A 15,287-nucleotide genomic window follows, 5' to 3' on the forward strand; every position below is an offset into this window, starting at 1 on the left:
AATCCCAGCAATGGGGCACCACACAAGCCCCACTGCCTGCCGGTGCCCAAGCTGCCCATCAGAGAGCCGAGAGGGAGGCCAGAAGCCACACAGCAACATGGGCCGCCATGATGAGGTTGGAAGGTTTAGGTGGGGCCCTAGTGTTGCAGCAGCCTCTGGTGCAGACAGAGACAGGGGCTAGAGGGAAGAAAGGGGGAAGGCCAATTGGAGAGGTGACAAGGCTGAGAGACCCGGGGTGGGGAGTCACGTGTAGGTCTTGCTTCGTGTCTTTAAAACCCACATACTGGCCGGGCATGGGCCTGTAATCCCAGCACTTTAGGAGGCCGAGGCAGGTGGATCACCAGGTCTGGAGTTCAAGACCAGCCGGGCTGAGACGGTGAAACCCCGTCTCTACTAAAATACAAATATTAGCCGGGTGTGGTGGCACGCACCTGTAATCCCAGCTACTCAGGAGGCTGAGGCAGAGAATTGCTTAAAAATCCAGGAGGTGGAGGTTGCAGTGAGCTGAGATCGCACCACTGCACTCCAGCCAGGGCGACAGAGTGAGACTCCATCTCAAATAAAAATAAAAATAAAAAATAAATAAAACCCACGTACTTCTCTGTGGCTATGTACAGGCCTGCACAGGACTTCAAGGAAATTGCAAGATGCAAGGACTCGGGTGCTGGCCCGTCCCACACGGGGCATGCAGTAGAGTCTACTGAGCAGTCCAGCCACGGTCTAGGGGGCTCAGGGAATCTCCAATTCCCCCATGTGTTTATTTCCTTCATTTCTTTCTCCAAAAATGTGAGGCAGCCCCATCTCAAGGCAGGAGCTCATTCCACCCTAACTGGCTCAAGTTAGAGCCATTTCTAGGCAGAATGATCTCCGTGGTTCCCCTGCAGGTGCTGCCTCTAGGAACAGTTCTCGGATTCAAACTCTACAAAGACCAACTGAGTACCTGTTATATAACAGGCTCTGAGTCTACCCATCCATCTGTGTATAAGATCTCACTTAATCCTCACAGAAAGGAATTGTCCCCCCTTGACAAATGCAAAGACTGAGGCATGGCGTGATTATACAATTTGCCAAGATCACAGAGCTGCAAGTGAAGAGCCAGGCTTGAAACACACAGCTTCTGATTCCAAGCCCAGGAGCGGCGAGGACCGCGGCACATCCCTGCTGAGACCTATGCCCTGAGCTCTTCACGGAGGGGGTGCTTGTTCCTGCTCCACTGAGGCCAGATTTGCTACTCAGCTGCATCTGTTTCCACCTCCACAGAGCTCCTGGTCTGGGCCAGCTGTCCTCCACCTGCATGGGGTCAGCCGCCGAGGAAGCCAGGCCAAAGACTACAGCTAGACCATTTGACATCGTCACCATCTTTAACATCTATTCAATGAAACTAAAAATCCTCTTCCTTCCAGGGTTGTTGTGAGGAAGGGCAGATAACGAATGTGAAAATACTCTCCCAGTCGAGGGCTTAAACAGCCTGTGCATAGGGTGGTGATACATCCGGGTTTATCCAGGAGAGTCCAGTGTGTGCCTGTTATCTGGCGAAATTATTATTATGAATGATGATCATTAATAATCTCGAAAGTGTCCCAGTTTAGACAAGGAATCATATGATCATCCCATACATGCAGCATTTGCTGCCACAAGGTCTGAGAGAATTGGGGCTCCCTTCCCGCCCTCTGTCCCCATTCCTTCCAGCTTCCACACCCACTCTGTGTAGCAGGAGGGGTGGGGTGCAGGGTGTCCATTAGCAGACACTTTGCCAGGCTCATGGGCAGGCATCATTCTGCTAGATCAAAGCAATTATTAGTAGACACTATTCTTAGCAAGGTGGTGTCACAGTGCCTGGATTAATTGCAATTAATTATATGTCACTCCTTTAAGGTTTATTTCATCAATTATGGACAATCACGGCCATGTGCCTAGCTTGCTTTAACCCTTGGTGACTTGAATTTCTCGGCACAGAGGAGGCTGTAATATCAGAACATATTTGCTACCGAGTCACTGTGTCCTGGATGTCAGTTTAGGGCTTTCCTGTTTACAAAGCATTTTCTTGCACAGTTTCCTATTTGACTTCGGGAGGTAGAAAGAGCCACTCCTAACCCACAGATGGAAAAACCAAGGCTCGGAGGATTTAAGCAATTACCCAAGGTCACACAGTTAGGAACCCTACTCTTCCAACATTGGGTTGCCAAAACCTTTCCAAGTCATCTGTGTGGACTAATGAATATGACCTGCATGAGAGCTCTTTCAAATGTGACCCTCTGGCATCAGTGTCAGACAGCCCCATGGCCAGGCAAGGGGACAGGATCTGAGGGCATCTGGGGTCAGGCTTGCCCAGGAGTGGCAAAGATACCCAATGAATGTTTGCCAGGCAAAGCAGCCCTTACCTTGAGCGTTTCAAGTGGCCCTACTGTCAAAAAGAAAAAAAATTAAGAGACTCCAATAAGAGTGTGTCTGCGCCAGCAAAATACGCAAACAAGGACACCCAGCACCTTCCTCGAGTGTTGAGCAGCCGGAAGAACAGCCAGAAGGCACCTCGTACAAGCGAGGAGATAGCAGGACTCCCACAGTTGCCCCGGGTCCCTCTCGCTGTTGTGATAGGAGGAGCTGGAGGAGCACCCCATCTGATACTCAACCGCCCTTCATTAGGGCTCCTGTCCCCATCTACCTGGCCCTGCACCAGTTATAGAATGTATCTCTGAGCTCCCCTAGTCCAAAGCCCCAAGCAGGAAATGCCCCGTCTCCAACCCCGCTTGCCAGGGCAGAGCTGAGTGGGGACGCTGGCCTCCCCTCCTGTGGGTTCTTGCTGACTGCAGCTGGGAGTCTCAGCTGGGAACTGGGGCGCTGTCTGGAGGGTTTCTCTCACGGGAAAGTTTGCTACGTCTTTTCTTCCACCCCTCTTTCTTACCTCCACCCTCATCTCACTCTCCTCACCCACATTTCTTCCCTCTTGCACTATTTCTGTTTTCTGGGACCAGGCTTTCAGCTGAAGGGGCTAGGTCTGAACAAAACTCGAAATTCAGCTGGAGCCTGAGAGCTGCTGCCCCTGGGCTCCCTCTGAGTGGCCCCTCCCGGCTCGGAGCTGCTTCGCAGCAGAGTCTGGGTCCTTTCTGTCTCTTTGCTCCATCACCTCACACAGGACTTGGCACATAGTAGGCACTCAATAAACACTTAATGAGTCGAATGAATGGATGCTGTCCCATGGCCTATTCCCAAGAAGAGGAGATCTCGAAAAATCACTTCCCTGCAGCCCCATCGTCCAAGTGGGGACCGACACTGCCAATCAGGGGGAGAACTCCGTCAGCTTTCATTTCCTCGTTCCACTGACTAAACAGATACTTATTTGTTAGAACCCATTGTTTAAGCCTTTTGAGACGGAGTCTTGCTCTGTCACCAGGCTGGAGTGCAATGGCACAATCTTGGCTCACTGCAACCTCCACTTCCCTGGTTCAAGCGATTCCCCTGACAGCCTTCTGAGTGGCTGGGACTACAGGCATGTGCCACCATGCCTGGCTAATTTTTTTTTTTTATTTTTATTTTAGTAGAGATGGGGTTTCATCATGTTGGCCAGGATGGTCTCGATCTCCTGACCTTGTGATCTGCCTACCTCAGCTTCCAGAAGTGCTGGGATTATAGGCATGAGCTACTGCACCTGGCTTGTTTAAGCATTTCAATGTAACAGCTGTGATCAAAGACCTAGGAAAACAGCCAACCCAGCCAACCCCTCCTCCCCGTTCCTCACCCTGGAGGAGCTCTGGGCCCAGGAGCACAGAAGCTGGGAAGGCGGCAGAGCTAACGATGCTTATGGGGGAAAACCTGGCTTTCTACCCACAGCTGTTTCAAGGCGTCTTGCAGAAGTGGCTCCGGGGTCCCTGGTCAGGAAGAGCTAGTCTAGGGCTCCCAGCCATCCACTGCCAATGACGACACACTGAGCTGTCAAAGCTTGGGTCAGAGCAAAGGAAAAAGCTTGCACTGTCCAAATACACAGACATCTCTTCTCACAGATGTCACGGGCTACCAGGTGGCAACCTCAAAGCAGCTGCCTCCTGTCACATGGAGGCCAGGTGGATGGGGGCTTTGACCCAAGGGGGTGAACTATCTCACTGAAGAGGCACAGCTGGGCCCAGGGCTATGTGCTACGGGGAGCCAGGTGTGCTGAGGTCGGAGGGGGAGGAAGGCACTCCTGCAGGGCTGGAAGAGGAGAGGCAAGGCAGGCCATGAGCCATAAGGGCAGGAGTGCACATGCTTCCTGGAGGACTCGCCCCTCTCCCTCCAGCTGCCACCAGCTGCTGACCACAGGGGGACAGCCAGGTGACAGGGGTCAGGTGGCCAGAGGTGGGTGGACAAGTACAGAACAGAGTGGGGGCCAAACAGGAAGGTGGCCACGGACGTGGAGAACGTCAGGGCCGAGATAGACCTTAGAGTCTTCACATCTTACCTCCAGGACGCAGAGGCCTCCCCTTGGCCAAAGTCACCCACTGCTAGGTCCAGATCTAGAATCTAGAGCCGGAGTCTAGCCCCCTCCCCCAGAGCCCCCGCAGGGCTCCTTCTGCTATACAATGTCGATTCCATAGCAAGTAATTTAAGACACAAATCGTGCCATCCTACTCCTTAAATCCCCTCTGCGCTCCCCACAGCCTGTGGGATAAAGGCAGATCTCCTAAGCAAGGCACAGTCTGCCCCCTGCCTGCCTCTCCAGCCCCGTATCTCATACTCACGCCATAAATTCCAGCCACACCGAGTTGTTCACACTCCTTCAAAATGCACTAAGTTTTCACTTCCCTCAACCTTTGCACGTGCTGGGCCAGGAACAACCTCCCTGCAAGCTGGAGGGGCTCGGGATGTGCCACCTGAGAGTGAGAGCCGAGCAGGGGTCTGAGCCCAGCGACCCTCACTGGGGAGCACTCTCAGTGCCTGGGCCAGCCCTTCATCAGGCAGGTGTGGATTATCCACTCTTCACCAGGCAGGTGTGGATCATCCACGCTTCGTCAGGCAGGTGTGGATCATCCACGCTTCGTCAGGCAGGTGTGGATCATCCGCTCTTCCTCAGGCAGGTGTGGATCATCCGCTCTTGGTCAGGCAGGTGTGGATCATCCACTCTTTACCAGGCAGGTGTGGATCATCCACACTTCGTCAGGCAGGTGTGGATCATCCACGCTTTGTCAGGCAGGTGTGGATCATCCGCTCTTGGTCAGCAGGTGTGGATCATCCACGCTTTGTCAGGCAGGTGTGGATCATCCGCTCTTGGTCAGCAGGTGTGGATCATCCGCTCTTCATCAGGCAGGTGTGGATCATCCGCTCTTGGTCAGGCAGATGTGGATCATCCGCTCTTCCTCAGGCAGGTGTGGATCATCCACTCATGGTCAGGCAGGTGTGGATCATCCACTCTTGGTCAGGCAGGTGTGGATCATCCACTCTTGGTCAGGCAGGTGTGGATCATCCACTCTTGGTCAGGCAGGTGTGGATCATCCACTCTTCGTCAGGCAGGTGTGGATTATCCACTCTTGGTCAGGCAGGTGTGGATTATCCACTCTGTGGCTTGCCTGTGGTGTCTTTTCCAAACCCAGGTCACGTTATCCCCGCTCTCTCCCGCCCCACCCTCCAGAGCTGCCTCCGCCTCTGCGCTTCCTCCACCCTGTCCCTTCAGGCCTCTTCGGGAGACAATTCTAAGTGCATTGAGCATCTGCTTACCAGGCTGTGAGCTCTGTGAGTGTGGGAACCAAGTCTTTGTCATCTCTCTGTTTCTCCCCCACCCCTAGCGCCTCGCATAGTGCCTGGAATGTGAGAAAAACCCCATTAATGTTTGTGGAATTAATTACCAAATTAAGGAATGAATGAGGCCCGGGCAGCTTTGACAGCACCTTGTTCCGCCTGAAGCTGCTCTCCCTACAGAAGGGCCAGCCCACTCAGGACAACTCTAACCCGTCTGCCTTCTCTCCCTCCCTCCCTCCCCATGTTGGAGGGCGTTGGGTCACTCCACGGGAAAAACAGCTCCATGGAGGAGATACAGGGACCCACATAACACCTCAGGTCGCTGTGCAGTGACAGCAAAGCAGCCGAGCTGGTGACTGAGTTCCCCCATCCACGAAATGAGCGCATAACCATGTGCCCACCACCGAGTGACCTGCAGTCTGCTCCCTCAGGGAGCAGGGCGTAGTGGTGCCCGCTCCACCTCCATCGCCGCTCCAAGGCTCTCGGTACCCACACCAGAAGGGGAACAGATCCCATAGCCTACAGGAGCACTGAGCCTCCAGGAGACCCTTTGGGGGCTCTCAGTAATGTGATTTTAGAGACCAGCTGTCTTCCAAATTGTTTCCCTGCACAAAATACAAACAAGATATGACACCTGGTTTACACCCCCTGAGCACCACCAGCTGGTAGGGAGGAAAGGTCGCCATGCAGTGGGACAGCAGCAGGGATGAACGTGACCTGGGTTTGGAAAAGATACCACCGGCAATCCACAAAGTGGATAATCCACAGCTGCCTGACGAAGAGCCGGCGCAGGCAAAGAGAGTGCAAATAAGGAGGGTGGCTGGGCTCAGACTGCCCTCAGCTCTCACTCGACAAGGCTGAGGACTCTCTGCCGCTCACCTGGGGCAGACTCAGCCACAGAGCACCTGAGCCTTTCCAAAGTAGTCCTCAGTCACCCCCAAGAGCACTTCTAGGGGCCCCGACCACTGGTGGAAGTGTTTTCAATGATGGAGCGAGCGCAGAGACAGACAGGACAAGGTGCTGGGAGCCACACACCAGAGCTGCTTCTCAGAGCTGCAAATGGCTCTCTGAGGACACCCCAGCTACTAGCTCCTTGCCAGGGGCAGGGTGGGCAGAGAAGCCTGCAGGAGGGGCTAGGTCACAGAGCTTGGCGGGCGAGAGGGAGGCACAGGGAGTCAGGGATTTCTAAGACTCAGCCTGGGCACCTAGCAGGAAAGGCACTGGAAATTGTACTTAACTCCATTTGGTTTGTCTATTTGTCTCTTGCAATTTATCTAGTATTTCCTAAAAGGTCACCGGGTGGTGATTTCAATATTGTAAAATTTGTAGAGATGCTCTAAAAGAAATGTACAAATTTCACAGGTTTACACTGGCTTAAAAGCAATATATTTTATTAAAAGTGTCTATTCTAAGTGCACTTTGGATAGGATTTGGAGACTGATTGGTTGGAGATCCGAAAGGCCTTGTGCTATTAAAAGATCCACTGTGTTTTTGGGGTGGTAAAAAGAAACAGAAATCAAAGACATTTGCAAAGGTATGGTTGGTGGATGGAGGGAAAAGTGGCGTGTGAGATCACAGAATCCTCTGTCAGCTTACAGTCCCCGGAGCAGGGAGCTGGGAAAGAAAGATGCTGATGACAAGCAGAGCCAGGCTTCCTGAGAAGACTTCCACGTCCCAAAACCTCACAGGCCCCAGCTCACTTTCCTGTCACTGCTCCTCATTAGCTAAAACCAATCCTTGTCATTCAAAGGAAAACAAACAGGGAGAATTGCCTGCGGAGAGAGAGAGTCCCCATCACAGGACAAAACAGCTCCTCCATGAGGCCCCTTTTCCCGCAGCCCCCGTCAGAATTCTCAATTCCTTTCTAAACAGCAGAGCCATTTCCTTCCTGTCAGCCAGTGATGCACAACTTCCTGTCAGGACAGCGAGGAACCCGGGGAAATGTGTCTTCCCTCACAGCCTCTGCTCAGGTTTGCAGGGCCTCAGACAGTACCAAGGAGCAGAGTTGAGAGCTTCAAAGCAGCAGCCCCTCCCACGCCTCTGCCCCCACCAACACCCTCCCCGGATCCCCTCAAGTCCAGCCGCTGAATCCAGACCGTGAGCACCGCAACCCAGCATCTGAGGCCTCTGTCTCCCAGAAGCCTCTGTGGGAACCAGCATTTCCATCCCCCAAGCCACCAGGTGGAGATCAGGGGGAGACCTGGCCCTGTGTGATCAAGCCCGGGGGGGATCCAGCACCCCCTCAGCCTAATCAGGACCCCGGGGCCTGTCAGAAAGACTGAGGCCTGCCCTAGGACCGCAGAGAGGGTGAGGACGAGGGAGGGGATTTTTCTGGGTAAAGACAGGCAGCCAACAGCCCCGCAGGGTCAGCACTCAAGGCAAACTCACTGTAGTATAAAAATCAAAACCTCAGCTGGGTGCAGTGGTTCATGCCTATAATCCCATTTCTTTAGGAGGCCAAGGCGGGCAGATCACCTGAGGTCAAGAGTTAGAGACCAGCCTGACCAACATGGAGAAACCCCGTCTCTACTAAAAATACAAAATTAGCTGGGCGTGGTGGCTCACGCCTGTAATCCCAGCTACTCGGGAGGCTGAGGCAGAAGAATCACTTGAACCCGGGAGGCGGCGGTTGCCGTGAGTCAAGATTGTGTCACTGCACTCTAGCCTGGGCAACAAAAGCAAAACTCTGTTTCCAAAAAAAAAAAAAAAAGAACACCTCCGACCCGCAGGCCCCATGTTAAATGGAGTGAGAGGCAGGGAGATGAACACTGAAATAATCACCTCATTTAGTGAGCGCTCTCCATACACCTGCATTCCTCCTTTCACCCCAACAAACCCCAGGACAGTGATTCCAAACTTTGCTACACATTAGTATTGCCCGAGGAGCTTTTTAAAATCCCTATACCCAGCTTGCACCTCAGAGCAGTGACATCAAGTCAGAAGCTGGGAGCCAGGCATCAGCATTTTTTAAAGATCCCCAAGGAATTCCAAAATGTAACCAAGTTTGGGGACCCCTGAGCAAGGCACTATTCACACCTGTTTTATTAATAAGGAGATTGAGGCCAGGCATGGTGGCTCACACCTGTAATCCCAACACTTTGGGAGGTCAAGGCAAGGGGATCACCATGTCAGAAGTTCAAGATCAGCCTGGCCAACATGGTGAAACCCCATCTCTACTAAAAATACAAAAATTAGCTGGGCGTGGTGGCGTGCGCCTGTAGTCCCAGCTACTCGGGAGGCTGAGACAGGAGAATCGCTTGAACCTAGGCGGCAGAGATTGTAGTGAGCCGAGATTGCACCACTGCACTGCAGCCTGGGCAACAGAGTGAGACTCCATCTCAAAAAATAATAATTAAAAAAATAAGGAGATTGAAATTCAGAGGGGTTAAGTCACTTGCCTAAAGCCACATAGCTTCTAAGCAATAGAGTTAGGCTTCTGGTTCACACCTCTGTTATTCCATCATGGAGCCCCCCCCACCAAACTTTCTGCAGAAAGTTGTTCAGCTCTATCTACCAGGTACTGTCTCCCTACTACACCCCAGCCCCGAAGGAGAGCACCTCCAGGCACCTTTGCTTGCTAGCAGGAGCAAGGATGAGATGACAGCTGCTGGGCTTGGGCAGGGCTGGGGAGAGCAGGTGAGTGTGCACGGAGGGCCTGGCGGGAGGTCACGGGATTGGCAGATTCTGCCCCTTCCTCATCCGACAATGCCATTTAAGTTCTCTCCAGAACAAAGCCTTGGCCTGGTCTAAGAGGATGGCCAGGTGTGAGGGAAACGTGAACGAGAGCGTAGCCATGTGGGTGAGCGAGGGCAAGGCAGAGGTGGTGAGGATGGCACACAGCCTGGAGAGGGCAGAGCCCAGCGTGAAGGGTGAGGAGAGACCCCCAGGAGTGCTCCAGACCAGAAGCCTGGGGTTGATCCACTTCTTACTGGCTGTGTGACTTGCAGCAAATCACTTCCAGTCTCTGGGGCTCAGATACCCTCTCTGCGCTGGAACGGGATGGAGCAACATGGTTCAGAGGGTCCTCCCGCCCTGGCCTCCACTGTGCCCATGGCGGCCCCCTTCTTGGGGGTGAGCAGGTGTGGGTGTGGGAACAGCTGTGGCCTCATTCCAGGCAGGCAGGGTCCACACACAGTTCAGGCGCACACAGAGCCCTGGCTCTCAGAGCTGTCTGGCCAAGACAGGGAGGCCAGTGCACTTGCTGAACAGAGGAGCTGAGAAGGGCCCCGGGGCAGCACCCCATACTTGACCTTCCTACGTGTCCCAGCCATGACCTCCTGAGCTCCACATCACCTGGTCGCACCCCAAAAGTGGGGCAGAAGGCGGATCTAGGCATCAGGGATTTATTTAAAGGCCCTACCCCTCACCTTGGCCCACTGACCTGCAGCCTCCCTGGCCACCTCCCCAAGTGCCAGACAGAATCTGGTTTCCCCTCCTGGGGCTCATTCAGGGACCCCCTCCTCTGTGAGATTTCCCCGGCCCTCCCTGACATAATCAAATGCTCAGTGCTACTTCTGCGCCTGGCTCCAACCTCTCCCCTTGCATACATTCCACGACTCTGTGCCCACCATCTGTTTATGCTGCTGTTACCATCAGGCCCTCAAGGAAAGAGTCCAGTTTGACTCAACAGAGGCAGCAAAGCATCATCTTCTGGAGAAGGGGATTTGGAGTCCGAAGACCTCACTTAGAGCCCCCCTTTGCCACTTCCTGGCCATGTTGACCAAGCCTCAACTTACTCATCTATAAAATGGAGCAGTAAGAGTAGTGACCTTACAAAGTTGTCATATACATTACATGAGATGACACACGTAAACAAGTGGCTTAGTGCAGGACCTGACACTTATAATAGGAGCCCGATAAATGAGAGCTCTGAGTGCCTTTATGTGTCTGTGACACCTAGGGCCTCGCACAAGCCCCAGCCCATAGGCCCGGGTGCTGAAGAGGTATGTTGAAATAAGCCGAACCCCAGCCTCTTTGTAGCCTTGACAGTCGATATGGTCCCTGCCCCTCCTACCCACCAACCAGGGCTGGCTCCTTGCATGTATCCACCCCGAAGAACAGCTCCCCTCCCCAGAACAACAAACTGCCCCATCCAGGTTCTAGACAAAAAAGCCAGCTGCCTGGCTCTCCACAGCTGGTTCCCAGCACCCCTTCAGCCTGAGCCCCCAAATCCCCAGGCTTCCAGGCAGCACCCACTGAGCTCAAGCCTCAAGAACCCTCAGGCCCAACCTCAACCCTCGTCAAATCTTTTTTTTTTTTTAATAGAGATGGGGTCTTGCTATGTTGCCCAGGCTGGTCTCAAACTCCTGGCCTTAAGCAATTCTCCCACCTCGACCTCCCAAAGTGCAGGGATTACAGGCATGAGCCACTGTGCCCGGCCCCTCATCAAATCTAAAGTCCCAAGATCAGCAAGTGTGAAGGGAGGCGGGGAGGGAAATGCAGGAGGCCCCTTACAGCAGAGGCTGAAACCTTTCAAAGCAATGGTGAGAAACGCCCAGAGAGAAACCAGGTGGCGCAGGTGGGAAGTTCTCTCTGGGAGACACCTTCTCACCCTTGCTTCCCATAGAACCCGAGAAAAAGACACTTGGCGATAGTTACAATTCCAGATGGCACTTAAGGAAGTCCAATGCCTCAGCAAGACAGACGTTTGGAGAAATAATGACCCAGGGGACTCTCAGGAAAGGCTGTCTGTACATAGAGGGGCGGCTGTGAGATTTAATGAAGCCAGTTCCACACGAGACGCCAGCACAGGGCGCCGTGCCCCTGCCTCAGTGACTGCCCCGCAAGTGGGAGGGGCGGCCACACAGCCAGGCCACCGAGAGCAGACACTGGACCCGCAGGGGAAGACAAAGAATGCACCCTCGGGACCAGCGGGGGCTTGCAGAAGGGGACTCCTCCCGAGGGAGCAAATGAATGTCCCCCATTACACACAGATCTAGGCAGACGCCCTCACCCTCACTCCTTCCCCTCCCCAACCCTCCTCAAGCCCCTCCATTATGCAAATCAAGTGACTACACAGATTTGCATAATTCATGCATTATTAGTACATGTTCTTGTCAGGCTTTTAGACTTTATAAAGCAAATTTTGCTACCTTTAATGGAGAGTAAGAGACAAGGTTCTAAAGAGAGATTTTCTGTCCTTCTTCCATTAGACACAAAAATAAACCTTAAGCCAGGGAGTCAGTGACAGAAATGAAGTGACTAACAGTTGGAAACGTGACCAAACACCTGGCTGACACTTGGCCAAGAGTATATCAAAGGTCTGGGTACCGGGCACCGCGCCAGTCACACGTCCTGTCAACCATGCCTCTCAGGCACTCAGACCATGGAGTGGTCCTCAGTGGGGCAGACCTTATTACTGGGAAGTCACTCAGTAACACCGAAACCCCCACCCCGCGTTTGTATCGCTTTTTTCTATTTTACAAAGGGCTTTCGCTCTGCTATCTTACTCAGTAACCACGATATGCCCATCAGGTTGAAAATGCAACATTTCTACCCTCGTAGAAATAAGGAAACTGGGCGGTCCGTTGCAGTGGCTCACGCCTGTAATCCCAGCACTTTGGGAGGCTGAGGTGGGTAGATCACGTGAGGTCAGGAGTTCGAGACCAGCCTGACCAACATAGTGAAACCCCGCCTCTATTAAAAACACAAAAATTAGCTGGGTGTGGTGGTCGGCACCTGTAGTCCCAGCTACTTGGGAGGCTGAGATGGGAGGATGGCTTGAACCCAGGAGGTAGAGGCTGCAGTGAACTGAAATTGTGCTACTGCAGTCCAGCCTTGGTGACAAAGCCAGACCCTGTCTCAAAAAAAAAAAAAAAAAAGAGAAAACTGGGGCCACTCACCTAAGATCAACCTAGGCTCTCTGTATGTTTTCCACTACACCAGGGATGACAAACCCCTTGCCACACATCCATCTCTCCTGTCCAGGATACACCTCACGAATCCATCAGGGCACTCTTCCCACTAAGCTCAGCACATCAGAACCCTTCTCGACACAGCCCTCCTGGCAGCTGGTACCAATTAGTTCAACTTGACACCCAGATGAAACCTATTTGCTGTTCCTGCACTGTATCCTGCCAACTCCGCAGCATCCAGCCAACACTCTGACGGCGCCACCGGTTTCTGGGAAGTGTCTGTGGGCTAAGCCTAGCCTAACTGCTCAGCCCCAGGAGCCCCAGGCAGCCACCATCAGCCGGCTCACTGGCTCCAAATGGAACCAGACACACCTGCATGTGGGAGCAGATCAGGAAGAGTGACTCCTACACCCCCAGACCCAAGAGAAGGCCCTGCTCTTCTCACTGCAGGGGCCCCACTGCACAGGACCACTGAGGCCACCTTGACTAATGCACACCTGTTTCAGATGCAGCAGGGGCCAAAGGTGTCTGCTTCTGCAAGGGACCCCAGCATTGCTGTCTGGCTTGGGGTCCTGCAAGGGGTTCAGTCAGGGAAGGGGCCAAATGACCAGACCACCCCCCGAAACACACACACACACTTCCCTAGGGTTGTGCCCCAGCTAGTCCCCAGGACACACCTCCTTCCTGTGTACACACACGGAGCCTCCTCCTCTAGACGGATCTTTCTGCATGGGCCCTTCCACAACCCTTCAAGGAAACTTGTTTAATAAATGATAGTAGTAAAAGCCTCAACGTGCTCATTTTGATCTGCACACACATGCTTGTTGTCCAGGCTAGAGAAATGTGAATGCTGCCCTCCCCAACCCCCTAGCAGCCCCCAAGCCTAGAGGGCAGCCCTGGCTCTTTTCCTACCCTTGTCAAGAGGCCATTCAGTCCCCTTTGGAAGATGGCAAGCAGCCTGCTGGTCCCAAAGAGAAGGGTGGCACAGCACCCACGCCAGCCAATACCAGCTGGTAGCAGCCGCCCTGGCTGGGGGGGACTTTCCTTCTGGAACCCATCAGCCCTGGCTTCCTGCCAGTTCCAAGGGAGATGAAGTACACCCTCTTCCTGACCACGTCCAAAGGCCTAAAGGATGCCTCTCCCGGCCCGAGCCCACAGCGGTCACCACCACTCTCTTGCCTCACCCACACTTCACTGTGTAGCACCCTCCCACTCCGGTCTCCTGAGCCCCAAATCCACGCTGCCATTGCAATCATCAACGAGCTTATTCTCCAGATCATCTCTGGCTGCTTCTGCCAGCCCTTGATGAGTTCCTTCCCGATATTTACAGCCACCGAGGCTCCTTTCTGGAGACCATTAGGCAGCAGCATACAGAAGCGGGGCCAGGAGCATCTGCCCTGAGAGGAGGATTTTATCACTGACCTTGTTTAGAAGTGCCGGTACATGGTGATCACAGAAAGCAGACCGACTTTTTGTTGGTTTTATTTCTTTCTCTACATTCTCTACAGACAATGTGCCTCTCATTGTCTGCACCTGGAGCCGATTGCTCCCCCGCCCCCTGGTATCCCACTGCCATTAGGTGTCTGCAACCAGTTTCCATGGGGCTGGGTCACATTTCGGGAGACAAAAGAGCGAAGGAACACACAAAACTGAGCAGAGAAGGTGCTGGCTCCAGAAGCGCCCCTTCTCTCTGTACCCCACAGTTGCAGTAATCAAGGCATTTGGGGATTGCCCTCCAGGGACTTACTGTACTTACTAGAGGAGGAATGAAGGTTTATTCAGCACTCTGCAGGCCCTGGTACTGTGTATCAATCTAGACCCATCGCTATGCTGTGAGGTAGGCACTAGAGTGGCCCCTAAGGCCAACCTCCCATCGCCACCAGCCACACATGAATGTGACCAACGCAGGGACCTGACTCAGAATCTTCCGGTTAGTGGCAGAGCCAGGAGTAGAGCCAGGTCCACCTGACTCCTCACGCCCCTCCCCGAGCCCTGGGCCCCTCCGCAGGTCTGCCTCCCAAATCCTCTGCCCCCTGCCCTGCCTGCCCTCACTTGTTCACCAAGCATCTGCCAGGGGCCCTGTGTGCCAGGCACGTGCTGCTGCTTTCACAGCTCTCATCTCCCGGAACCCTCCTCACTACCCCCACCGGCCACGGGGAGCCTGCGCGTCCGTCCAGGCCACACCGAGAGGGAAGGGGCAGAGCCAGCATGAACATCAGGTCACTGGTTCCAGATCCAGGGCTCTTTCCTCTCTGGAGCCTGAGCTGGGCCAGCACCCAAATGGATCTCTGGGCAGAGGCCAGCCCAGCCAGCCTATGGGAAATGCCAACATTGAGGGAGGCACCGAGGGCCAGGGGGAGTCACCAATGACACAAGCAAGGCCAGCGGCTGGGCTGGCCATACTGAGCTATGACCCCGCTCCCCCGATACCACACTGGACCTGCAGGGAGGCTGGTGTTTTGAAAAGTTGACTCTGAGATATTATAGAAAGGGTTGTTTATGTGAACCACATGATTAGAAGACCCTAGATTTCTTCTGACTGTCCTGGGATTTTCTCCAGCCCCTCAAAGCCAACACACCTAAGATAGAATTCACATTCCAACTGCTTCCCAGGTCTTTGACTCCTTTGAAAGCAACGAGGTCTTGCCTCTCCCCACCCATCAAGTCAAGTCCAACATCACATCTTGCCAATTAAAAACAGCGGCCATTTATTGAGCTAAGAGCCTG

The 15,287-nt window shown here is 53.7% G+C and overlaps 1 protein-coding gene across 5 annotated transcripts in view; it reads right to left on the reverse strand.

Moving 5' to 3' along the window:
• KCNN3 (potassium calcium-activated channel subfamily N member 3) overlaps nt 1-15,287 on the reverse strand; it is a 210,735-nt gene that overhangs the window by 138,809 nt on the left and 56,639 nt on the right. The gene's annotated exons all lie outside the window — the stretch shown is intronic.

This window comes from Aotus nancymaae, unplaced genomic scaffold, assembly GCF_030222135.1.
Source record: "Aotus nancymaae isolate 86718 unplaced genomic scaffold, 86718_ANA_hifiasm-v0.15.2.pri h1tg000108l, whole genome shotgun sequence".
Classification (NCBI taxonomy): domain Eukaryota; kingdom Metazoa; phylum Chordata; class Mammalia; order Primates; family Aotidae; genus Aotus; species Aotus nancymaae.